The sequence below is a fragment of the Phyllobates terribilis genome, unplaced genomic scaffold (genome assembly GCF_046119375.1).
Source record: "Phyllobates terribilis strain yellow unplaced genomic scaffold, ASM4611937v1 Scaffold_1__5_contigs__length_1240528914, whole genome shotgun sequence".
NCBI lineage: Eukaryota > Metazoa > Chordata > Amphibia > Anura > Dendrobatidae > Phyllobates > Phyllobates terribilis.
This window is the reverse complement of record NW_027362761.1, coordinates 408,721,498-408,747,458: the sequence shown is the minus strand read 5'-3', so window position 1 is coordinate 408,747,458 and position 25,961 is coordinate 408,721,498.

The following is a 25,961-nucleotide window of genomic DNA, read 5'->3' as shown; positions in this document are numbered from 1 at the left end:
TATAGATGGACTAATAGAACAAGTCCCACAGACTGCTAGAAGGCCAAATATTTTTTCAGAGCTAGATGCAGAAAAAAATTATATTCAATTTGCAACCTGATGGAGGTCAGTATAGATGGACTAATAGAACAAGTCCCACACACAGCTAGAAGCCCAAATATTTTTTCAGAGGTAGATGCAGAAAAAATTATATTCAGTTTGCAACCTGATGGAGGTCAGTATAGATGGACTAACAGAACAAGTCCCACACACTGCTAGAAGGCCAAATATTTTTTCAGAGCAAGATGCAGATAAAAATTATTTTTAATTTGCAACCTGATGGAGGTCAGTATAGATGGACTAATAGAACAAGTCCCACACACAGCTAGAAGCCCAAATATTTTTTCAGAGGTAGATGCAGAAAAAAATTATATTCAGTTTGCAACCTGATGGAGGTCAGTATAGATGGACTAATAAAAAAGTCCCTCACACTGCTAGAAGGCCAAATATTTTTTCAGAGCTAGATGCAGATAAATATTATTTTAAATTTGCAACCTGATGGAGGTCAGTATAGATGGACTAATAGAACAAGTCCCACAGACTGCTAGAAGGCCAAATATTTTTTCAGAGCTAGATGCAGAAAAAAATTATATTCAATTTGCAACCTGATGGAGGTCAGTATAGATGGACTAATAGAACAAGTCCCACACACAGCTAGAAGCCCAAATATTTTTTCAGAGGTAGATGCAGAAAAAATTATATTCAGTTTGCAACCTGATGGAGGTCAGTATAGATGGACTAATAGAACAAGTCCCACACACTGCTAGAAGGCCAAATATTTTTTCAGAGCTAGAGGCAGAAAAATATTATATTCAATTTGCAACCTGATGGAGGTCGGTATAGATGGACTAATAGAACAAGTCCCACACACAGCTAGAAGCCCAAATATTTTTTCAGAGGTAGATGCAGAAAAAAATTATATTCAGTTTGCAACCTGATGGAGGTCAGTATAGATGGACTAATAAAACAAGTCTCACACACTGCTAGAAGGCCAAATATTTTTTCAGAGCTAGATGCAGATAAAAATTATTTTGAATTTGCAACCTGATGGAGGTCAGTATAGATGGACTAATAGAACAAGTCCCACACACTGCTAGAAGGCCAAATATTTTTTCAGAGCTAGATGCAGAAAAAAATTATATTCAATTTGCAACCTGATGGAGGTCAGTATAGATGGACTAATAGAACAAGTCCCACACACAGCAAGAAGCCCAAAAATTTTTTCAGATGTAGATGCAGAAAAAAATTATATTCAGTTTGCAACCTGATGGAGGTCAGTATAGATGGACTAATAGAACAAGTCCGACACACTGCTAGAAGGCCAAATATTTTTTCAGAGCAAGATGCAGATAAAAATTATTTTTAATTTGTAACCTGATGGAGGTCAGTATAGATGGACTAATAGAACAAGTCCCACACACAGCTAGAAGCCCAAATATTTTTTCAGAGGTAGATGCACAAAAATATTATATTCAGTTTGCAACCTGATGGAGGTCAGTATAGATGGACTAATAGAACAAGTCCCACACATTGCTAGAAGGCCAAATATTTTTTCAGAGCTATATGCAGAAAAATATTATATTCAATTTGCAACCTGATGGAGGTCAGTATAGATGGACTAATAGAACAAGTCCCACACACAGCTAGAAGCCCAAATATTTTTTCAGAGGTAGATGCAGAAAAAAATTATATTCAGTTTGCAACCTGATGGAGGTCAGTATAGATGGACTAATAGAACAAGTCCCACACACTGCTAGAAGGCCAAATATTTTTTCAGAGCAAGATGCAGATAAAAATTATTTTTAATTTGCAACCTGATGGAGGTCAGTGTAGATGGACTAATAGAACAAGTCCCACACACAGCTAGAAGCCCAAATATTTTTTCAGAGGTAGATGCACAAAAATATTATATTCAATTTGCAACCTGATTCAGGTCAGTATAGATGGACTAATAGAACAAGTCCCACACACAGCTTGAAGCCCAAATATTTTTTCAGAGGTAGATGCAGAAAAAAATTATATTCAGTTTGCAACCTGATGGAGGTCAGTATAGATGGACTAATAGAACAAGTCCCACACACTGCTAGAAGGCCAAATATTTTTTCAGAGCTAGATGCAGAAAAAAATTATATTCAATTTGCAACCTGATGGAGGTCAGTATAGATGGACTAATAGAACAAGTCCCACACACAGCTAGAAGCCCAAATATTTTTTCAGAGGTAGATGCAGAAAAAAATTATATTCAGTTTGCAACCTGATGGAGGTCAGTATAGATGGACTAATAGAACAAGTCCCACACACTGCTAGAAGGCCAAATATTTTTTCAGAGCTAGATGCAGAAAAATATTATATTCAATTTGCAACCTGATGGAGGTCAGTATAGATGGACTAATAGAACAAGTCCCACACACAGCTAGAAGCCCAAATATTTTTTCAGAGGTAGATGCAGAAAAAAATTATATTCAGTTTGCAACCTGATGGAGGTCAGTATAGATGGACTAATAGAACAAGTCCCACACACTGCTAGAAGGCCAAATATTTTTTCAGAGCAAGATGCACATAAAAATATATTTTTAATTTGCAACCTGATGGAGGTCAGTATAGATGGACTAATAGAACAAGTCCCACACACAGCTAGAAGCCCAAATATTTTTTCAGAGGTAGATGCACAAAAAAATTATATTCAGTTTGCAACCTGATGGAGGCCAGTATAGATGGACTAATAGAACAAGTCCCACACACTGCTAGAAGGCCAAATATTTTTTCAGAGCAAGATGCAGATAAAAATTATTTTTAATTTGCAACCTGATGGAGGTCAGTATAGATGGACTAATAGAACAAGTCCCACACACAGCTAGAAGCCCAAATATTTTTTCAGAGGTAGATGCAGAAAAAAATTATATTCAGTTTGCAACCTGATGGAGGTCAGTATAGATGGACTAATAAAAAAGTCCCTCACACTGCTAGAAGGCCAAATATTTTTTCAGAGCTAGATGCAGATAAATATTATTTTAAATTTGCAACCTGATGGAGGTCAGTATAGATGGACTAATAGAACAAGTCCCACAGACTGCTAGAAGGCCAAATATTTTTTCAGAGCTAGATGCAGAAAAAAATTATATTCAATTTGCAACCTGATGGAGGTCAGTATAGATGGACTAATAGAACAAGTCCCACACACAGCTAGAAGCCCAAATATTTTTTTAGAGGTAGATGCAGAAAAAATTATATTCAGTTTGCAACCTGATGGAGGTCAGTATAGATGGACTAATAGAACAAGTCCCACACACTGCTAGAAGGCCAAATATTTTTTCAGAGCTAGAGGCAGAAAAATATTATATTCAATTTGCAACCTGATGGAGGTCAGTATAGATGGACTAATAGAACAAGTCCCACACACAGCTAGAAGCCCAAATATTTTTTCAGAGGTAGATGCAGAAAAAAATTATATTCAGTTTGCAACCTGATGGAGGTCAGTATAGATGGACTAATAGAACAAGTCCCACACACTGCTAGAAGGCCAAATATTTTTTCAGAGCTAGATGCAGACAAAAAATTATTTTGAATTTGCAACCTGATGGAGGTCAGTATAGATGGACTAATAGAACAAGTCCCACACACTGCTAGAAGGCCAAATATTTTTTCAGAGCTAGATGCAGAAAAATATTATATTCAATTTGCAACCTGATGGAGGTCAGTACAGATGGACTAATAGAACAAGTCCCACACACAGCTAGAAGCCCAAATATTTTTTCAGAGGTAGATGCAGAAAAAAATTAAATTCAGTTTGCAACCTGATGGAGGTCAGTATAGATGGACTAATAGAACAAGTCCCACACACTGCTAGAAGGCCAAATATTTTTTCAGAGCTAGATGCAGAAAAATATTATATTCAATTTGCAACCTGATGGAGGTCAGTATAGATGGACTAATAGAACAAGTCCCACACACATCTTGAAGCCCAAATATTTTTTCAGTGGTAGATGCAGAAAAAAATTATATTCTGTTTGCAACCTGATGGAGGTCAGTATAGATGGACTAATGGAACAAGTCCCACACACAGCTAGAAGGCCAAATATTTTTTCAGAGCTAGACACAGAAAAAAATTATATTCAATTTGCAACCTTATGGAGGTCAGTATAGATGGACTAATAGAATGATTCTATGCCCAAAAGGTTTTACTTCACTAGGTGCAGTAAAAAAGTTGGTATTCTATACACAGGTGGTGTAGCTTGCAACACAGATAGGCTACTCCACTGACTAACACACTCTGCAATAGGCCAAAAAGGATTAGCTTTGCTAGATTTAGCCAAATGCTGTGAAAAAAACTTGCACAGCACTGGCACAGACCTGCCTGGCAAAAACTGATAGGAACTGATGTAACTTAGTCCTGAAAAGGACTGCAATTACAATTAGTCTTTACTCCCAACCTATCTATTTAAGAGCACAGACCTGCCTGATAAAAGTCGTAGGAAATGCTGTAACCTAGTCCTTAAAAGGACTGCAATCACAGCTATTCCCTACTCCCAAGCTATCTGTAGATTTGTGCGAAAATTGGCTTGAAATTAACAAGGTATAGCGCACACAGCAACAGCGGTGCCGTCTAACACTCAGCTGCAGCAGTGAGAAAATGGTGGCGACGGGGAAAATGGCTGGGTCTTATAGGGCAAGGACATGTGACATACACTGCCAATGACACATGACCTTGCTTGTGTGAAAAAAAGCACTTCGCTCCGTGTGTGTGCTGCTGATAGGCTGACAGATTGCACCTCCCCACTGTAAATGCGGGAAAGAGAAAAAAAAAATGGAAATCTTCATTATTCCTGCAGAGATCCATCCCCTGCCCCTCCCTCCGCCCCGCTGTACACTCAAACTGCGTATTAACATTAATTTTCATCATTACTGAGAAAAAATCCAGTTAGGATTTTGGTGCACGAACAGTTATCGAACATAACCTCGAACAGCCGAATATTTTTTAAATCGTTCGTGTTCGCCGAACGGCTCGAACACCGCCCAAAACAGCTCGAATTTGAGATTGGCGAACAGTTCGAGTCGAACAACGCTCATCTCTAATAGCTAATACTAGAGAAGAGAGAGAGAGGATTCAAAAAGACCTAAATAAACTGGAGCAGTGGGCAGCAACTAACAGAAGGGTTTTTAACAGGGAAAAATGCAAAGTACTACATCTGGGCAATAAAAATGAAAAAATTATATATAGAATGGGAGGAATAGAGCTAAGCAACAGTACATGTGAAAAGGACAGGTATACTAATAGATTATAGACCGAACATGAGTCAACAGTGTGATGTAGCAGCAAAAAAGGCAAATACAATTCTGGGATGTATTAACAGAAGCATACAGTCTAGATCACGTGAAGTCATTATCGGACTTTACTCCTTTTTGGTCAGACCTCATCTGGAATACTGCGTCCAGTTTTGGGCACCACATTTTAAAAAAGGCATTGACAAACTGGAGCAAGTTCAGAGAAGAGCGACCAGAATGGTGACCGGTCTGCAAACCATGTCCTATGAGGAACGGTTACAGGATTTGGAAATGTTTAGCTTGCAAAAAAGAAGACTGAGAGGAGACTTAATAGCTGTCTACAAATATCTCAAGGGCTGTCACATTGTAGAAGGATCATCTTTATTCTCATTTGCACAAGGAAAGACTAGAAGCAATGAGATGAAACTGAATGGGAGGAGACACAGATAAGATATTAGAAAAAACTTTTTGACAGTTAGGGTGATCAATGAGTGGAACAGGCTGCCACGAGAGGTGGTGAGTTCCCCTTCAATGGATGTCTTCAAACTGAGGCTGGACAGATATCTGTCTGGGATGATTTAGTGAATCCTGCTTTGAGCAGGGGGTTGGACCAGATGACCCAGGAGGTCCCTTCCCACTCTCACATTCTATGATTCTATGATTCTATGAATAACTGTGGAGAGATGTAATCAATCATCATCATTATCAACTGCTCGAGTAAAAGTGAGTTTTTTTCCTATTGCACCTTAGGTCTGTGAAGTGCTTATAGAGACAGGCTGATCCTGCATCCCTTACACAACTTTCCCCTTTTTATTCTATTGAGAACAGCCTGCCAGCCAGCAAGACCACCGTCACCGTTGGCCGCCATTACACTCCAGTTAAGTGGAGGCCGACCCAGACAAGTTGACAGCAGGCTTTCAGGAGCTTAAATAGCCTCCATGCTACACAGAAGGAAGCAAACACTGAAAAGTTAACTCCTGATCTTCCAGTATGGACAGGACTACAAGTACCAGAGGACATGGAACTAGAGTTGTCACTTTGCATCGTCCGCAACAAGAGCACAGCGCTGGCTGGTGACAGAAGCCGAGACAAGAAAGGCTGGCACGGACACAGATGTCACATATCCTTTACAATCACAAGTGCTGCATTAATGAAATCCACCTGTCAGTGTTTTTTTCTACGAAGAGTGCCAACTGGGCGCAACTTGACTCTAACTGTATGTGTAGGTGCTATGGCTGTACAAAATATGTATTTTTGCCCATGAATGTTGACAGGCACTTACATGTCAGACAGTTTCACACATTTGTAATAATAGATGATTACCGTCACACTTCATAACATTTTGTGATAATTTACACATGCATAATTTACCTCAATGTGTTACATTTAAATGTGCTTCAATTATATCTGCTTGTGTGGTTATCCACATAACAACACATATATCCCTCACAAGTGCATGTAATGTATATGTGCTAATAGAATTAATACTTTATTTACTTAAACTAAGAATCCTGCAAATCCAAGGAATCTGTCTGGAGAGTCACTTGTACAGTTAGTTTGAAGAGCCTGGGTAAATCGTGCAGCTGCATATATTTCAGTGTTGACTCATACTTGATTTTACATTTATTCAGATTCATTTTTAATATTAATAAAAAAGAATGGCAAATGTCAAAAAGAATATTTGATTCAACTTTTATTTAAAAATAAAACATATATTTCAAAGATAGTCTTACCTCATAAGTAAGCTAAAATGGAATATAGGATGATTCATACCATGCAGTTGGATTACATGTGCGGCATACTGACAAGAGAACAAACACTGGAAGCATCAATTCAAATGAAAACATATTTCTTCTCAATCTGTTTTCATTGTAAGTTTTAAGAGGAACACACACTAAAACTATAATAAAAAATCAAATATTACATAGGGCAGTAGGACCAGCAGCTACAGGTAGAAAAGCGCTAGAATGCATAAACATTAGTGTTGAGCGAGCATGCTCGACACTGCTCGGCACTCGCCCGAGCATCTCACTACTCGGGATGTTCGGCGAGCACCGAGCATTTTCGGGTTGCTCAGGCAGAAGCTCGGGTCTCCGCCCTGCACACTTGGCGCTCTTTACAGAGCCAATGAACATGCAGGGATTGTCAGCCAGTCACTGTAATGCGGCAGCCATGTTGGTTGTGGGCATTACATTGATTGGCTGGCCGCACAGCGTCACATCGAGTATTTAAAAAGGGGCGCCGCCATCTTGGACACAGTCGCTCCGGATCAGACGGTGTAGGGAGAGTGCTGCTGAGCTAGGGAGAGATTTATACTGCGAAATAGGTAGTGTGGGGTCTCTAAAGCCTGCAAAATCAAACAAACAGTCCTTCTCAGGACTAATATCCATCCCAGATATCAGGCAGGCAGGCAGGCTGTATAGGAGACGCAATGGTTATACCAACAAACACTGCATTACAGTCCTGTGTGCTGCATCTCAAATTGCTAGACTTAGCCCCAGGTCTCAGGGGCCAGGAAAAATCCTTTTTTTTTCATCTAAATCCTCTTTTTTTTCTTTATTTCTCAGTCAGACTGTACAAATACCCATCTTATTAACCTTTTGGTATTCCCCCCCCCCCCCAAAAAAAAATTGAGTGTGTCTGTGAGTGTTCAGACACAAATATATCTGTTTAAAAGAGTCTGGTGTAGGCCAGATAACTAGAACTGTGGTTTTGCAGTTCCACGGTTTAAATCTCTGTATTATCCACTTTTTTGCCTTTTTTCCATAAAAAAAAAAACAGTTTGAGTATCCCCCTGACTGTTCAGACACAAATAAATCTGTTTAAAAGATTTTGGTGTAGGCCAGAGAAATAGAACTGTGGTTTTCCTCTTCCATGGTTCAAATCTGGGTGTAATCCACCTTTTTGCAAAAAAAAAAACAGTTTGAGTGTCTTGCTGACTGTTCAGACACAAATATATCTGTTTAAAAGATACTGGTGTAGGCTAGAGAAATAGAACTGTGGTTTTCCTCTTCCACTGTTCAAATCTGAGTGTAATCCACCTTTTTACATAAATAAAACTGTAATAGTGTCTCGCTGACTGTTCAGACACAAATATATCTGTTTAAAAGATTCTGGTGAAGGCCAGAGAACTAGAACTGTGGTTTTCCTCTTCCACGGTTCAAATCTGGGTGTAATCCACCTTTTTGCTTAAAAAAAAACAGTTTCAGTGTCTCGCTGACTGTTCAGACACAAATATATCTGTTTAAAAGATTCTGGTGTAGGCCAGAGAAATAGAACTGTGGTTTTCCTCTTCCACGGTTCAAATCTGGGTGTAATCCACCTTTTTGCATAAAAAAAAACAGTTTCAGTGTCTCGCTGACTGTTCAGACACAAATATATCTGTTTAAAAGATTCTGGTGTAGGTCAGAGAAATAGAACTGTGGTTTTCCTCTTCCACGGTTCAAGTCTGGGTGTAATCCACCTTTTTGCATAAAAAAAACAGTTTTAGTGTCTCGCTGACTGTTCAGACACAAATATATCTGTTTAAAAGATTCTGGTGTAGGCCAGAGAAATAGAACTGTGGTTTTCCTCTTCCACGGTTCAAGTCTGGGTGTAATCTGCCGTTTTGCATAAAAAAATACAGTTTGAGTGTCTCGCTGACTGTTCAGACACAAATATAACTGTTTAAAAGATTCTGGTGTAGGCCAGAGAACTAGAACTGTGGTTTTCCTCTTCCACAGTTCAAATCTGGGTGTATACCACCTTTGTGCATTAAAAAAACAGTTTCAGTGTCTCGCTGACTGTTCAGGCACAAATATATCTGTTTAAAAGATTCTGGTGTAGGCCAGAGAACTAGAACTGTGGTTTTCCTCTTCCACGGTTCAAATCTGAGTGTAATCCACCTTTTTACATAAATAAAACTGTAATAGTGTCTCGCTGACTGTTCAGACACAAATATATCTGTTTAAAAGATTCTGGTGAAGGCCAGAGAACTAGAACTGTGGTTTTCCTCTTCCACGGTTCAAATCTGGGTGTAATCCACCTTTTTGCTTAAAAAAAAACAGTTTCAGTGTCTCGCTGACTGTTCAGACACAAATATATCTGTTTAAAAGATTCTGGTGTAGGCCAGAGAAATAGAACTGTGGTTTTCCTCTTCCACGGTTCAAATCTGGGTGTAATCCACCTTTTTGCATAAAAAAAAACAGTTTCAGTGTCTCGCTGACTGTTCAGACACAAATATATCTGTTTAAAAGATTCTGGTGTAGGTCAGAGAAATAGAACTGTGGTTTTCCTCTTCAACGGTTCAAGTCTGGGTGTAATCCACCTTTTTGCATAAAAAAAACAGTTTTAGTGTCTCGCTGACTGTTCAGACACAAATATATCTGTTTAAAAGATTCTGGTGTAGGCCAGAGAAATAGAACTGTGGTTTTCCTCTTCCACGGTTCAAGTCTGGGTGTAATCTGCCGTTTTGCATAAAAAAAATACAGTTTGAGTGTCTCGCTGACTGTTCAGACACAAATATAACTGTTTAAAAGATTCTGGTGTAGGCCAGAGAACTAGAACTGTGGTTTTCCTCTTCCACAGTTCAAATCTGGGTGTATACCACCTTTGTGCATTAAAAAAACAGTTTCAGTGTCTCGCTGACTGTTCAGGCACAAATATATCTGTTTAAAAGATTCTGGTGTAGGCCAGAGAACTAGAACTGTGGTTTTCCTCTTCCACGGTTCAAATCTCCTTTTTATTACCCTTTTGTCATTGATAGTGTGAGTGTAAGCTATTTTACTTCATTTACAATGGTAATACTCCTATAAATATGACATACGAACTATGGTAATATAAAACATAGCATTTATTATAAGAATCGATAAAAATCACATAAAATGTCCCAAAATGGAAAAGAATCACATAGAAGAAAAGGTCAGACTAGGGGATACAGGCAAAAAATTATAGTCAATAAAACATTCCAATAATACCATGTACGTTTCTTGACTTCTGACAAAATATTGTTAGAAAAAAAAACACAACCATCTATCACATGAGTTGTAGTAAATCTTAGGTATTACGGAAAGGAGATAACAAGAGAGTATATATATAAAGTGATTAGTGCATAGACCCCTCTCTCAACTCTACTCCATAAGTAACACAAAAGCTGTATCTGTCATGAATTTAATGTCTATGATTGCCTACAGACGTGTCATGGGTTGCACAGGTAAAAATAAGTGCCACAGATCATAATGGTATTTCCTTCCTCTTGTGTTAGCTCTCTGTTACTCTTTCTTATGTTAACGGGTCGGTTTTGACCCGTGTCTTAAATCACCCCTAGGATACCCTGAAAACAGTTATTTATGATCCAATTTGTTTCTTATCTCTTAGTTACCTTGTTAGGGTTTCTCATCCATGGAAGGATTGATTTTAATATTTCTGTTGTGGCCCCCTGGGCCTTTCATTTGAGAGCATACCCTTCATTTTCATTATAAAAATATTGTAAAATGAACCTCAAGAGAATAATATAAACTTAAAAAAGTTTGTTATATTATCTGACTATTACTGAAGGGTTTTAGAACACATTTCTTAAATGTAAAAAGAAGTATACATATATATATTTTATATTACTAACTCTAGTAACATCTATGGTGTTACGGGTCAATTTTGACCCATATCTAACTACTTTATGAAAAAGGCAAAAAACAGATTTTTTTTTTTTTTTAGAACTTTAATGCAAATAAAAGATGAAAATTATATTAACATTAATAGCAATAATAATAAAAAGTAGCTTTTCTAGGTCAAACAAACAAACAACAATCAATCAAGCAAATCAACAGAAATCAAGTACTAGTTTTTAGATGCATTAGTAATTAGATGCATGTGTGGCAAAAAGTGACACTTTTTGTGTGTTCTTTGCAGAGGTATTTTTTGCAGCCGAAGCACGATGTGTTTGTCTTTCTGTCCTTATTGCTAGGATAGACCTGACACCTCTTTCTTTTAGAATCAGGTGGTCTCACAGGGGTTGTGGCTGTTGTGGTTGATGTTGAGGCAGGCCTGGTTGAGGAGAATGCTGGTGATGATTCTCTTTGTGTTGCTGTGGGTGTGGACAAAGCTCTTGTTGAGCTCTGGAGTTGTCGGACCAAGGCTGCAGCGGCTGGGTCTCGGGGCACTCGTTCCCTTTGGTCAATGTGCGCCTTGACAAGAGATCTTTCTAGTTCCTCAAGAAACATCCTCCGCTTGTGTTTTTTCTTTGAATTCCATCATTGGTGAATGTGGGTCCACAACACAAATGAATTGCATGCTGACACATCAAGGATGTTGTAAAATACAACCATTGGCCATCTCCTAGTCATTCGCTGGCAAGTATAGGTGGCAGTCAGCTTGTCCAGGTTATCCACTCCTCCTTTGTTTTTGTTATAGTCCAGGATGATTCTGGGCTTTTTGTCACTTCCTGATGACACAGCTGCATCTTTGTGAAGTGTGGACATCAGTACCACATTCCGTCGTTTTTTGGGGCAGTATGAAACAGCAGTGGTGGTGTCTGTAAAAACAAACTTTGAGGAAAGTGGAGCCCTGTCCTTCATCTGCAACAATTCAGCGGGCAGCATAGGTTTGTTTTTTTTCACTGTGCCCACCATGGTGATTTTCCTCCTGAGAAGTTCTTGTCCAAGGTCATAGCTGGTAAAAAAATTGTCACAAGTAATGTTGTGACCCTGCAGTCCTGTAGTCATATCAAGGACTACACGTTTTCCTTGTTTTTTTTCAGGGATGCCGCTTGCAGACTTGCCTGTGTAAATCTGTAGATTCCATGCATAGCTAGTTTTTGCATCACAGGCTGCCCAAATTTTTATGCCGTATTTGCCTGGCTTACTTGGCATGTATTGCCGGAAGGGGCATTTTCCGCGGAAAGGGAGAAAACGTTCGTCTACTGTCACCTCTGGCCCTGGGTTGAACATCAGTGGAAGGAGCTGCACCCATTTCTCCCAAACATCCCTGATGGGAGCAAGTTTGTCAGATTTTGTTCTGGTGTCTCTGTTGTCAAATCTGAGGACTCTTGATATCATTTGAAAATTTTGAAGTGACAATGTTGCCCGGAAAATATTCCTGCCTGTCGATGCATCCCAGAGACTATCAGTGGCCTCATTGCAGGATTTGTACACTCCAGCAAGGAGAAGAACACCAATGTAGGCATCCAGGACATCATCATGAAGGTCATTCCACATGTTGCCGTAGACTTTTTTTCCTTCAAGGTTTGTCATACCAATAATGACTTTTTTTATTGACAAAAACAGATCAAAACATGACTTGATGTCACTTACTCTTGTCACAGCAAACCTTGTGATCCCAGGGGTGATTTTTATGACATTTGCAGCATCTGCCCTGCCATGTACATCTGGATTTACTGAGCTCCAACTGATCTTGCCACTTTTGGATTTGAATCATTCAGCGGGAGCAGCTTCAGCACCAGTGACCTCCTCATCAGACTGATTAGAACTGTCTGTGATACTCCACACTGTAACGGGTCTGGGAGGTGGAACCTCTGAGCAACTATACAAAGGGGCAGTCCTTGTAAGGAAGCAGGTGGCTCCCAGGGAAGGCGGGCAGGTAGTCACGGCAAGTGACAGGGACAGTCTCTGGGTAGAAGGGCAGGAGGTCACGGCAAGTGACGGGGACAGCCTCTTGACAGGCGGATGGTCACGGCAAGTGACAGCAGGGTAAGAGTCTCTAGACGGGCAGGTGGTCACGGCAAGTGATAGCAGGGAGAGAGTCTCTAGATAGGATAGCAGGCAGGTAGCAGGTGTGCGCTCCCAGGTGAGCGGGCAAGAGTCTCTGGACAGGCAGGTGGTCACGGCAAGTGACGGCAGAGCCTCCAGGTAGGTTAGCAGGCAGGTAGCAGGTGAGCACTCCCAGGTGAGAGGGCAAGAGTCTCTGGCCAGGCAGGTGGTCACGGCAAGTGACGGCAGAGCCTCCAGGTAGGCTAGCAGGCAGGTAGCAGGTGAGCGCTCCCAGGTGAGCGGGCAAGAGTCTCTGGACAGGCACGTGGTCACGGCAAGTGACGGCAGAGTCTCCAGGTAGGCAAGCAGGCAGGTAGCAGGTGAGCGCTCCCAGGTGAGCGGGCAAGAGTCTCTGGACAGGCAGGTGGTCACGGCAAGTGATGGCAGAGCCTCCAGGTAGGCTAGCAGGCAGGTAGCAGGTGAGCGCTCCCAGGTGAGCGGGCAAGAGTCTCTGGACAGGCAGGTGGTCACGGCAAGTGACGGCAGAGCCTCCAGGTAGGCTAGCAGGCAGGTAGCTGGTGAGCGCTCCCAGGTGAGTGGGCAAGAGTCTCTGGCCAGGCAGGTGGTCACGGCAAGTGACGGCAGAGCCTCCAGGTAGGCTAGCAGGCAGTTAGCAGGTGAGCGCTCCCAGGTGAGCGGGCAAGAGTCTCTGGACAGGCAGGTGGTCACGGCAAGTGATGGCAGAGCCTCCAGGTAGGCTAGCAGGCAGGTAGCAGGTGAGCGCTCCCAGGTGAGCGGGCAAGAGTATCTGGACAGGCAGGTGGTCACGGCAAGTGACGGCAGAGCCTCAAGGTAGGCTAGCAGGCAGGTAGCAGGTGAGCGCTCCCAGGTGAGCGGGCAAGAGTCTCTGGACAGGCAGGTGGTCACGGCAAGTGACGGCAGAGCCTCCAGGTAGGCTAGCAGGCAGGTAGCAGGTGAGCGCTCCCAGGTGAGCGGGCGGGCAGATCCATAGACAGAATGACAGGAGTTGGAAGGCAGACTGTCGGACCGCAGGAATGCAAGCAGATAGACTGGAACCAGGTAGGCATCAAGCAGAGATCTGGCAGGTAACTGGCAGGTATCTGGTAACAGGACCTGAGGGCTGAAGCAGAGTTGAAAGGCTTTGCAACAATATTGCTCGGGCACCTCCATTTTGGAGGAGGTGCCTTATATATGTTGAGGTCCTCTGGCCATTGGCCGGGGACTCCGTAGGACAGCACGTGCGGCCCCTTTAAGAGAGGGGGAGCGCGCACGCGCGTGCCCTAAGCACAGAGCCCGGGAAGCAGCGCGCGCTGCAAGCAGAGGGGAGGAAGCTGCCGGGCACGGAGCGGAGAGGTGAGGGGAATGGCGTCCCTGCCTAGCAGGAGGCAGGAACGCCGACGCTACAGTACCCCCCCTTTAGGCCTCCCCTTTTTTAGGCCAGAGAGAAATTTATCAAGGATGAGAGGGGCATGGATGTTCTACCGGGGCTCCCATGTTCTCTCCTCAGGACCAAACCCCTTCCAATCCACTAGAAAAAAGGACTTTCCTCTTACCCTTTTGGTGGCCAGAATGTTCTCTACCTCAAACTCGTTTTCAGCGGAAAACAGAGCAGGAGGCATACCTGTAGACTTGGAAAACGAGTTAAGTACCACGGGTTTGAGTAGAGATACGTGGAAGGAGTTAGGAATCCCCAAATTGGCCGGGAGTTTCAATTTATAGGCCACCGGGTTGATTTGTTTGATAACTTCCAGCGGGCCGATGAACCGAGGCACTAACTTGTAGGAAGGAATCTTGAGCCGGACATATTTGGACGAGAGCCAGACCATATCTCCAGGACGGAATTGTGGTGGATCCAGACGTCTTTTGTCAGCCTGTTTTTTCATCCGCTCGGATGTCTGAAGAAGTGCGGATCTGGTACTTTCCCAAATGGAGGAAAATTCGTTAACGAGAGATTCCGCAGCCGGATTGTCCACCGAGGTGGAGACGGGAAACGGGATCCAAGGATGCTGACCGAAGACTACAAAAAACGGGGATTTTGAGGAAGATTCGCTCTCGTGATTATTGTAGGAAAATTCGGCCCACGGTAAAAGATCCACCCAGTCGGAATGGTGAGCATTAACAAAGTGCCGGAGGAAACTGGTTAAAATTTGGTTGATCCGTTCTACTTGACCATTGGACTCTGGGTGATAAGCGGAAGAAAAGTCCTAGGTGACCCCCAGCAGTTTACACATGGCTCGCCAAAAGCGAGAGGTGAACTGAACCCTTCGGTCGGATATGATGTGGAGAGGAAGACCATGAAGACGGAAGACATGATGGATAAAGTCTTTAGCTAAGTCTGATGCAGACGGGAGACCCGGCAGGGGAATAAAGTGAGCCATTTTGGAAAAGCGGTCAGCGACCACCCATATGACCGTACAAGCGGCAGAGACAGGGAGGTCCGTTATAAAGTCCATAGCTATATGCTGCCATGGGGCAGCAGGTACAGGAAGAGGAAGGAGACGGCCAGCTGGCAGATGTCTCGGAACCTTGTTGTGGGCGCAGGACACACAGGCTGAAACGAAGTCTATTACGTCCTTTTGCAGGGTAGGCCACCAGTAGTGCCGGGTAATAAGCTGGAGGGTCTTTTTCTGACCAGCGTGGCCAGCTAGCTTGGACGAGTGTCCCCAGTGTAGAACCTTCTCACGATCAGGTACAGATACGAACGTCTTACCGGGTGGAAGACGATTTAGATTCACGGGGGCCACCTGCATTACTTTGACGGGATCGATGATGTGTTTAGGCTTCTCCTCAAGATCAGAGACCAAAAAGGATCGGGACAAGGCATCAGCTTTGATGTTTTTGTCAGCCGGGCGAAAATGAAGAATGAAATTAAAGCGGGCAAAGAACAATGACCACCGGGCTTGGCGCGGGTTAAGTCTCTGGGCACTCTGGAGGTAAGCCAAGTTCTTGTGGTCCGTGTAAATTATTACCGGGTGAAGAGCCCCCTCGAGCAGGTAACGCCACTCCTCCAGTGCCAGCTTAATGGCCAACAATTCTCGGTCTCCTATAGAATAATTGCACTCAGAAGAGGAGAAGAGTTTGGAGAAGAAGCCGCAGGTTACCATTCTTCAGGAAGACAACTTTTGGGTAAGTACCACTCCGGCTCCGGAGGAGGAGGCGTCGACTTCTAGGAAGAATTGTTTGTTGCCGTCCGGACGATGCAGCACAGGGGCGGAGGAAAAAGCTTGTTTTAAGGAAAGGAAGGCCTCCTCTGCTTCGGGCGGCCATTATCTGGGATTAGCGCCCTTACGGGTCAGCGCCGAGATAGGAGCAGTCCGGGAAGAGAAGTGCGGAATGAAGAGGCGGTAGTAGTTGGCGAAGCCCAGGAACCGCTGAATAGCCTTCAACCCCTCTGGTCGGGGCCACTTCTGGATGGCAGACAGTTTCTCAGGGTCCATTTGTAGGCCGGTCTGAGAGATTATGTAGCCCAGTAACGGAAGCGAGGTCTGCTCAAAGAGGTACTTCTCATATTTAGCGTAGAGGTGGTTCTGCCTGAGCCTGAGCAGGACCTGACGAACGTCCCTCCGGTGAGTGAGAAGATCTTACCTAAGATTTACTACAACTCATGTGATAGATGGTTGTGGATTTTTTCTAACAATATTTTGTCAGAAGTCAAGAAACGTACATGGTATTATTGGGATGTTTTATTGACTATTATTTTTTGCCTGTATCCCCTAGTCTGACCTTTTCTTCTATGTGATTATTTTCCCTTTTGAGACATTTTATGTGATTTTTATCGATTCTTACAATAAATGCTACGTTTTATATTACCATAGTTCGTATGTCATATTTATAGGAGTATTACTAGTATGGTAGGCATATGAACACTAATACTGTGTTTGTACTAATAGTGTTGTCATTCATTTACAATGGGCAAGGCGCATGGCAAGGGACGTGGAACTGGACGTTCTGGTGATGGTGCGTGCAGAGGACGGGGCCGTGGCCAAGGTGAAAATGTGCCACAACTAACAGCCACATCTTCTCGCTCCCAGTTCTTGACCGAATTACTAGGGAAGCACACAACAGCACCACTATTGCGAACTGATCAATGTGAACAGGTTATTAATTGGATAGCAGATAATACTTCCAGTCACCTGGGCACCACCACCTCCAGTCTGTCTTCCAGACGGTCAAGTCTTAGTAGCCGTGAGTCTCGATCGCATACTCCTCCTCACCCTGATGCTCCTTCCTCCCACCATGCTGAGTGTCGTCAGACAGCAAATGACCCCACAGTTGGACACTCTGAAGAGCTGTTCACTGGTCTATTTCAATATTTGGGCCCCTCGCCTGCTCCGCTTGAAGTGGTGGAAGAGGAGATCCCATGTAGTGATGGCCAAATATTTGAACAGCCACAGGAAGGCGACGCTGGCAATTTGTCACAAGAGGTGGACGATGACGAGACACAATTGCCACGAAGTGAGGAGGAGTGCCGTGGTGCGGAAGTTGAAGAGGAGGAGGTGGTGGATGATCTAGTAACTGTAACGGGTCTGGGAGGTGGAACCTCTGAGCAACTATACAAAGGGGCAGTCCTTGTAAGGAAGCGGGTGGCTCCCAGGGAAGGCGGGCAGGTAGTCACGGCAAGTGACAGGGACAGTCTCTGGGTAGAAAGGCAGGAAGTCTCGGCAAGTGACGGGGACAGTCTCTTCACAGGCGGATGGTCACGGCAAGTGACAGCAGGGTAAGAGTCTCTAGACGGGCAGGTGGTCACGGCAAGTGACAGCAGGGAAAGAGTCTCTAGACGGGCAGGTGGTCACGGCAAGTGACAGCAGGGAAGAGTCTCTAGATAGGCTAGCAGGCAGGAAGCAGGTGAGTGCTCCCAGGTGAGCGGGCAAGAGTCTCTGGACAGGCAGGTGGTCACAGCAAGTGACGGCTAAGCCTCCAGGTAGGCTAGCAGGCAGGTAGCAGGTGAGCGCTCCCAGGTGAGCGAGTAAGAGTCTCTGGACAGGCAGGCAGGTATCAGGCAGGTATCTGGCAGGTACTTCCTGGTCCGCAGGCGGACTGATCCATAGACAGACTGGCAGGTGCTGGTAGGCAGACTGTCGGACCACAGGATAGCAAGCAGGTAAGCAGATATCAGGCAGGTATCAGGCAGGTATCAAGCAGGAATCTGGCAGGTGACTGGCAGGTAACTGGCAACGGGACCTGAGGGCTGAAGCAGAATTGAAAGGCTTTGCAACAACATTGCTCGGGCACCTCCATTTTGGAGGAGGTGCCTTATATATGGTGAGGTCCTCCGGCCATTGGCCGGGGACTCCTTAGGACGGCGCGCGCGGCCCCTTTAAGAGAGGGGGAGCGCGCGCGCGCCCTAAGCACAGAGGCCGGGAAGCAGCACGCGCTGCCAGCAGAGCGGGAGGAAGACGCCGGGCACGGAGCGGAAAGGTGAGGGGAACGGCGTCCCTGCCTAGTAGGAGGCAGGGATGCCGACGCTACAGTACCCCCCCCTTTAGGCCCCCCCTTTTTTAGGCCAGACAGAAATTTATCAAGGATGAGCGGGGCATGGATGTTCTCCCGGGGCTCCCATGTTCTCTCCTCAGGACCAAACCCCTTCCAATCCACTAGAAAAAAGGTCCTTCCTCTTACCCTTTTGGTGGCCAGAATGTTCTCTACCTCAAACTCGTTTTCAGTGGAAACCGGAGCAGGAGGTGTACCTGTAGACTTGGAAAAAGTGTTAAGTATCACGGGTTTGAGTAGAGATACATGGAAGGAGTTAGGAATCCGCAAATTGGCCGGGAGTTTCAATTTATAGGCCACCGGGTTGATTTGTTTGATAACTTCCAGTGGGCCGATGAACCGAGGCCCTAACATGTAGGAAGGAATCTTGAGCCGGACATATTTGGACGAGAGCTAGACCTTATCTCCAGGACGGAATTGTGGTGGATCCAGACGTCTTTTGTCAGCCTGTTTCTTCATCCGCTCGGATGACTGAAGAAGTGCGGATCTGGTACTTTCCCAAATGGAGGAAAATTCGTTAATGAGAGATTCCGCAGCCGGATTGCCCACCGAGGCGGAGACGGGAAACGGGATCCGAGGATGCTGACCGAAGACTACAAATAACGGGGATTTGGAGGAAGATTCTCTCTCGTGATTATTGTAAGAAAATTCGGTCCACGGTAAAAGATCCACCCAGTCGGAATGGTGAGCATTAACAAAGTGCCGGAGGTAACTGGTTAAAATTTGGTTGATCTGCCCTACTTGGCCATTGGACTGTGGGTGATAAGCAGAAGATAAGTCCAAGGTGACCCCCAGCAGTTTACACATGTCTCGCCAAAAACGAGAGGTGAACTGAACCCCTCGGTCGGATACGATGTGGAGAGGAAGACCATGAAGACGGAAGACATGATGGATAAAGTCTTTAGCTAAGTCTGATGCAGACGGGAGACCCGGCAGGGGAATAAAGTGAGCCAATTTGGAAAAGCGGTCAGCGACCACCCATGTGACCGTACAAGTGGCAGAGACAGGGAGGTCCGTTATAAAGTCCATAGCTATATGCTGCCACGGGGCAGCAGGTACAGGAAGAGGCAGGAGGCAGCCGGCTGGCAGGTGTCTAGGAACCTTGTTGCAGGCGCAGGACACACAGGCTGAAACAAAGTCTATTATGTCCTTGTGCAGGGTAGGCCACCAGTAATGCCGGGTAATAAGCTGGAGAGGCTTTTTCTGACCAGCGTGGCAAGCTAGCTTGGACGAGTGTCCCCAGTGTAGAACCTTCTCACGATCAGGAACAGTTACGAACGTCTTACCAGGTGGAAGACGATTTAGATTCACGGGGGCCACCTGCATTACTTTGGCGGGGTCGATGATGTGTTTAGGCTCCTCCTCAAGATCAGAGACCAAAAAGGATCGGGATAAGGCATCAGCTTTGATGTTTTTGTCAGCTGGGCGAAAATGAAGAATGAAATTAAAGCGGGCGAAGAACAAGGACCACCGGGCTGGGCGCGGGTTAAGTCTCTGGGCACTCTGGAGGTAAGCCAAGTTCTTGTGGTCCGTGTAAATTATTACCGGGTGAAGAGCCCCCTCGAGCTGGTAATGCCACTCATCCAGTGCCAGCTTAATGGCCAACAATTCTCAGTCTCCAATAGAATAATTGCGCTCAGAAGAGGAGAAGAGTTTGGAGAAGAAGCCGCAAGTTACCATTCTTCCGGAAGACGACTTCTGGGTAAGTATTGCTCCGGCTCCGGAGGAGGAAGCGTCGACTTCTAGAAAGAATTGTTTGTTGCCGTCCGGACGATGCAGCACAGGGGCGGAGGAAAAAGCTCGTTTTAAAGAAAGGAAGGCCTCCTCTGCTTCGGGCGGCCATTCTCTGGGATTAGCGCCCTTACGGGTGAGCGCCGAGATAGGGGCAGTCCGCGAAAAGAAGTGCGGAATGAAGAGGCGGTAGCAGTTGGCGAAGCCCACTAACCGCTGAATAGCCTTCAACCCCTCTGGTCGGGGCCACTTCTGGATGGCAGACAGTTTCTCAGGGTCCATTTGTAGGCCGGTCTGAGAGATTATGTAGCCCAGAAATGGAAGAGAGGTCTGCTCAAAGAGGCACTTCTCATATTTAGCATAGAGTTGGTTCTGCCTGAGCCTGAGCAGGACCTGACAAACGTCCCTCCGGTGAGTGAGAAGATCCGGAGAGAAAACCAAGATGTCGTCCAGGTACACCACCACGCAGGAGTAGAGAAGGTCACGGAAGATGTCATTGACCAGCTCTTGAAAGACGGCGGGAGCGTTACAGAGACCGAAGGGCATTACAAGATATTCATATTTGCCGTCCCGGGTGTTGAATGCCGTCTTCCATTCATCCCCCTGACGGATACGGACCAGATTATAAACCCCACGGAGGTCCAGCATGGTGAAGATTCTAGCCCCCCTCAGACTGTCAAATAATTCAGGAATGAGCGGAAGGGGGTATTTATTTATCACTGTGATCTGGTTAAGGCCTCTATAGTCTATACAGGGACGGAATGAGCCGTCCTTCTTTTTGACGAAGAAGAAGCCTGCTCCCGCCGGGGAGGTAGATTTCCGGATAAATCCCCGGGCCAGATTCTCCTCAATATATACAGACATGGACCGGGTCTCAGCAGCGGACAAAGGGTAAATACGCCCACGGGGAGGAGTAGCGCTGGGCATCAGGTCAATTGGGCAGTCGTATGGTCTATGAGGGGGTAATGTCTCTGCTTCTCTTTTATTAAAGACTTCCGCAAAAGACCAATAGGGAGCCGGCAGGCCGGGTAGATTGGCTGGGGTAGGAGAAGGACGAGCAGGATGAACGGGAACTAAACAAGTCTTATGGCAGTCCTGTCCCCAGCGAAGAACTTCTCCAGTCAGCCAATCAAGCACGGGTGCGTGTCTCTAGAGCCAAGGTAGGGCTAGCAAGAGGGCGTGAGAGAGTCCAGGCAAAACATGGAAGCAGATGCTCTCAGAGTGCAGCATTCCCACCTGCAGAGTTATGGATTCGGTGATAAGTTGGATGGGATGTGGTAAGAGGCCCCCATCCACGGCGGCGACAGATAAGAGTACAGCCAGAGGTTTGGTGGGAATGCGGTATTTCTCTACCAGGGACTGAGAAATGAGATTTCCGGCAGCTCCAGAGTCAAGTTGAGCCAGGTCAAAATAACGGTTCTCCCCGCAGATGATAGAGACCGACAGCATTAGAGATGGAGAGGGTTTATTTCTGTCTAGGGTGACCTCTCTGAGCGATCCTAGACACAGGGGTTTCCCGACCTCTCCGGGCAGGAATGGATCCGGTGCTCCTTGCTGCCACAGTAGAAGCAGCTCCCCTCGACACGGCGTAATTCTTGACGGGTCTTGACCATCTTGGTCTGGTCGACCTGCATAGGCTCGGGTGAGTGCGCCGGAGGAGTAACGGAGGAAGTGACGGATCTCTGGAAGGTAGGGGCAATGCGTGGAAACCTCCTCTCACGGGTGGCCTCTTTGGTGTTCTCCTGGAACCGGATGTCAATCCGGGTGGCAAGTGTAATTAAGTCGTCGAGAGTGGTAGGAATGTCCCGACCGGCGAGTTCATCTTTAATACTGCCGGACAGACCCTCCCAGAAGACGGACACCAGGGCGTCGTTATCCCAGGCAAGCTCCGAAGCAAGGTACGGAACCGTATGGCATATTGGCCCACGGTGAGACTTCCTTGGCGGAGGCGTAGCAGAGATGAGGCGGATGAGGTCCTCCATCCTGGTTCGTCGAAGACCTTCCGGAAAGCCAAGAGAAAGGCTGGCAGATTGGACACCAGGGGTTCTCCTCTCTCCCATAGAGGATTTAGCCAAGCCAGCGCCTCCCCCGTGAGATGGGACATGATGAAGGCTACTTTGGCTCGGTCGGTGGAAAACTGGTGTGCCAACAGTTCGAAGTGCAGAGTGCACAGGTTAATGAAGCCCCGTGCCTGACCGGGATCTCCGCCAAAACGAGGCGGGGTGGTGAGGCGGGGACCGGGAAGAGATGCCATGGAATTGATGGGCAGCGGCGCTGCCGGGGTAGGAGTCGTGCGACTGGAAGCCGGTCCCGAAGATGTAGTCAGTGTGTCCAGGCGGGAGTTAACACTACGCAGGTGGCTCAGGATGGACTGCTGTTGGGACCTCTGACGGGACAGTTCATGGCATAGGTCCGAGAGCGAGGGAGCTTGGGTGCCACCGGGTTCCATGGCCCGAGCAAACTGTAACGGGTCTGGGAGGTGGAACCTCTGAGCAACTATACAAAGGGGCAGTCCTTGTAATGAAGCGGGTGGCTCCCAGGGAAGGCGGGCAGGTAGTCGCGGCAAGTGACAGGGACAGTCTCTGGGTAGAAAGGCAGGAAGTCACGGCAAGTGACGGGGACAGTGACAGCAGGGTAAGAGTCTCTAGTCGGGCAGGTGGTCACGGCAAGTGACAGCAGGGAAAGAGTTTCTAGACGGGCAGATGGTCACGGCAAGTGACAGCAGGGAAGAGTCTCTAGATAGGCTAGCAGGCAGGTAGCAGGTGAGCGCTCCCAGGTGAGCAGGCAAGAGTCTCTGGACAGGCAGGTGGTCACAGCAAGTGACGGCTAAGCCTCCAGGTAGGCTAGCAGGCAGGTAGCAGGTGAGCGCTCCCAGGTGAGCGAGTAAGAGTCTCTAGACAGGCAGGCAGGTATCTGGCAGGTACTTCCTGGTCCGCAGGCGGACTGATCCATAGACAGACTGGCAGGTGCTGGTAGGCAGACTGTCGGACCACAGGATAGCAAGCAGGTAAGCAGATATCAGGCAGGTATCAGGCAGGTATCAAGCAGGAATCTGGCAGGTGACTGGCAGGTAACTGACAACGGGACCTGAGGGCTGAAGCAGAGTTGAAAGGCTTTGCAACAACATTGCTCAGGCACCTCCATTTTGGAGGAGGTGCCTTATATATGGTGAGGTCCTCCGGCCATTGGCGGAGGCCCCTTTAAGAGAGGGGGAGCGTGCGCGTGCGCGCCCTAAGCACAGAGGCCGGGAAGCAGCGCGCGCTGCCAGCAGAGCAGGAGGAAGACGCCGGGCACGGAGCGGAGAGGTGAGGGGAACGGCGTCCCTGCCTAGCAGAAGGCAGGGACGCCGACGCTACAGTAACTGACCCAACATGGCAGGAGGACATGCAGAGCGAGGCCAACAGCACACAGGCAGAGGGAGGCAGAGTACCTCAACAGGCAGGAAGAAGCAGTGTGGTGGCCGCAGACAGAAGGTCTTCCAGAGTGCTGATAACCCCAAAAAGGCCATTTGTACCACCTGCCAGGCCAGCATCAACAGGGGTGTCAAAACTACCAGCCTGACCACCACCAGCATGATCAGGCACATGGCAGCAAAGCACCCGACCTTGTGGGGCAAACCCCAGGGTCCATGACAAGTGTCAGCGGGTGTCACCACTGCTTCTTCCCCTGTTGTGCATGTAAGAGAACCCCCTGTTGTGCATGCAAGGCAATCCCCTATCCATACTGCATGTAAAGATGCCCCCTCCTCTCAGTCTTCACTTGTTATGGCAGTTTCTCAAGAAACAGCATCAACGTCCATGCCCACGTCCCAGCGCAGCGTTCAATTGTCCATATCCCATACCTTTGAACGAAAGCGCAAATTCGCAGCCAACGCTCCACAGTCCACAGTCCTAAATTCGCACATTTTACGACTGCTTGCATTGGAAATGCTGCCTTTTAGGCTGGTGGAGAAGGAATCCTTCCACAACCTTATGGCGGTGGCCGTCCCTCGGTACTCGGTCCCCAGCCGACACTATTTTGCCCGGTGTGCCATCCCCGCACTACACAAGCACGTGTCCCAAAACATCTGCCGTGCCCTCAACAACGCAGTTACTGGGAGAGTCCACCTGACAACGGACACGTGGTCAAGTGCTTGTGGCCAGGGATGGTACATCTCCCTGATGGCACACTGGGTAAACATAGTGGAAGCCGGGACCCAGTCGGACCTTAGGACAGAACACATCCTCACCACACCGAGGATTGTGGGCCCTATGTCAGTCAGAGTTGGCCCCACAGTGTACAGCTCCTGCGCATCATCCTCCTCCTCCTCATGTTCAGCCTCCATCTCAGATATCACCACATCAGTTACAAGCTAGAAGCACTGCAGTACTTCCTTAGCCACGTGGCAACAGGCTGTGCTGAAACTCAAAAGATTAGGTGATAAACCTCACACTGCTTGTGAGTTGTGGACAGCTGAGAAAGAGCAGGCAGATCTGTGGCTGAGATCGCTGAACCTACATCCAGACATGGTCGTGTGTGACAATGGCCGTAACCTGGTGGCGGCTCTGAGGCGAGGCGAGATCACACACGTACCATGCCTGGCTCATGTGCTTAACCTCGTGGTTCAGCGGTTTCTTAAATCGTACCCCGAGTTGCCAGATCTGCTCTTCAAAGTACGCCACCTGTCAGCTCATTTTTGGAAGTCGGCTACAGCTTCCGCCGCCTTGCTGTGTTGCAGCAGCGTTTGCAGCTTCCGGCACACCGACTGGTGTGTGATGTCACCACACGTTGGAACTCGACCCTCCACATGTTGCAAAGGATTTGGGAGCAGAAGAGAGCAGTTGTGGAGAACCAGCTGCAACAAGGCCGTCGATATTCAGGTCAGACTCAACACATAAGACCTCAGGAGTGGACCTGGATGTCTGACATATGTACCATCCTGACAAACTTTGAGGAGGCCACCAAGATGGTGAGTGGCGATGACGCCATCATTAGTGTTAGCATCCCACTTTTCTGTCTTTTGCAACGCTCTCTGCAGAGAATTAAGGAGGAGGCATTGCAGCCAGAGTATGATGAGATGGATCAAGAAGCCGTAGTGGGCGATTACACACAGCCCAGCCTCATCTCATACCAATGTGCATTGGGGGACAACGAGGGAAAGGAGGAGGAGGAGGGAGAGGAGGAGGAGGAGGAAGAACAGGAGCTGATATCATGCGCTGTTGACGGTATTACCTGTACAACTGTCATACCGTTGGTTCAGCGTGGGTGGCCTGAGGACAGGGGGGAGGAGGAGGAGGAGAGCATGGTCAGTCATCATCTTGGTGAGGACACGGAAGTCTTGACTGTTACCAGTCTGGCACGCATGGCTGACTTTATGTTACGCTGATGTAACCGTGACTCTCGCATTGTCAAAATGTTGGGTGACAGTCATTACTGGTTGGTGACACTTTTAGACCCCCGCTACAAGGAGAACTTTCACTCTCTTATTCCTGAGGTGGAGAGGTCTACAAAAATGGGGCAGTACCAGAAGGCCCTTGCTGCAGAACTATTAAAAAAATTCCCATCTGAACACGCTAGCGGCAGAGGTCACAGTTCATTGCCCAACCAAGGCGTACAAGCGAGAGAGATGCAACTCCAATCCAGCAGAGGCAGGGGAACACTGTCAACGTTCTTGGGCAGTTTTCTGAGACCCGCCGAGCTTACAGGCCCTGAGGCGCTGGGTACTCTCACAAGGAGTGGAAAGTTTCAAAAGATAGT